The following is a 2019-nucleotide window of genomic DNA, read 5'->3' as shown; positions in this document are numbered from 1 at the left end:
GCCGACTCCGCCTGCTGCTGCTGCTCCTCCTCCTCATCAGCGCCTCCTCATCAGCGCCTCCTCCTCCTCCTACTCACAGCGCCTCCTCTCCACAACTCCCCCAGAGCCGGATCAGTGTCACAACGACCACAATGTGTACACCTCCTCACACCTCATCACCACTCATCACCACTACCAGTGACCTCATCACAACTACCAGTGACCTCATCACAACTCATCACCACTACCAGTGACCTCATCACAACTACCAGTGACCTCATCACAACTCATCACCACTACCAGTGACCTCATCACAACTACCAGTGACCTCATCACAGCTCATCACCACTACCAGTGACCTCATCACCACTACCAGTGACCTCGTCACCACTACCAGTGACCTCATCACAACTACCAGTGACCTCATCACAGCTCATCACCACTACCAGTGACCTCATCACCACTACCAGTGACCTCATCACCACTACCAGTGACCTCGTCACCACTACCAGTGACCTCATCACAACTACCAGTGACCTCATCACAGCTCATCACAACTACCAGTGACCTCATCACAACTACCAGTGACCTCATCACAACTCATCACAACTACCAGTGACCTCATCACAACTACCAGTGACCTCATCACAACTCATCACAACTACCAGTGACCTCATCACCACTACCAGTGACCTCATCACAACTCATCACCACTACCAGTGACCTCATCACCACTACCAGTGACCTCATCACAACTCATCACAACTACCAGTGACCTCATCACAACTACCAGTGACCTCATCACAACTCATCACAACTACCAGTGACCTCATCACAACTCATCACAACTACCAGTGACCTCATCACAACTACCAGTGACCTCATCACAACTCATCACAACCACCAGTGACCTCATCACAGCTCATCACCACTACCAGTGACCTCATCACAACTCATCACCACTACCAGTGACCTCATCACAACTCATCACAACTACCAGTGACCTCATCACCACTACCAGTGACCTCATCACAACTCATCACAACTACCAGTGACCTCATCACAACTCATCACAACTACCAGTGACCTCATCACAACTACCAGTGACCTCATCACAACTCATCACCACTACCAGTGACCTCATCACAACTCATCACAACCACCAGTGACCTCATCACAACTCATCACAACTACCAGTGACCTCATCACAACTACCAGTGACCTCATCACAACTCATCACCACTACCAGTGACCTCATCACAACCACCAGTGACCTCATCACAGCTCATCACCACTACCAGTGACCTCATCACAACTCATCACAACTACCAGTGACCTCATCACAACTCATCACCACTACCAGTGACCTCATCACAACTACCAGTGACCTCATCACAGCTCATCACAACTACCAGTGACCTCATCACAACTCATCACAACTACCAGTGACCTCATCACAGCTCATCACAACTACCAGTGACCTCATCACAACTCATCACAACTACCAGTGACCTCATCACAACTCATCACCACTACCAGTGACCTCATCACAACTCATCACAACTACCAGTGACCTCATCACAACTCATCACCACTACCAGTGACCTCATCACAACTACCAGTGACCTCATCACAACTCATCACCACTACCAGTGACCTCATCACAACTCATCACAACTACCAGTGACCTCATCACAACTCATCACAACTACCAGTGACCTCATCACAACTCATCACAACTACCAGTGACCTCATCACAACTCATCACAACTACCAGTGACCTCATCACAACTCATCACCACTACCAGTGACCTCATCACAGCTCATCACAACTACCAGTGACCTCATCACAACTACCAGTGACCTCATCACAACTCATCACAACTACCAGTGACCTCATCACCACTACCAGTGACCTCATCACAACTACCAGTGACCTCATCACAGCTCATCACCACTACCAGTGACCTCATCACAACTCATTACCACTACCAGTGACCTCATCACAACTCATCACAACTACCAGTGACCTCATCACAA

This window comes from Lethenteron reissneri, chromosome 39, assembly GCF_015708825.2.
Source record: "Lethenteron reissneri isolate LAM-NWPU_2019-01 chromosome 39, ASM1570882v1, whole genome shotgun sequence".
NCBI classification, from domain to species: domain Eukaryota; kingdom Metazoa; phylum Chordata; class Hyperoartia; order Petromyzontiformes; family Petromyzontidae; genus Lethenteron; species Lethenteron reissneri.
This window is presented reverse-complemented; position numbering follows the sequence as displayed.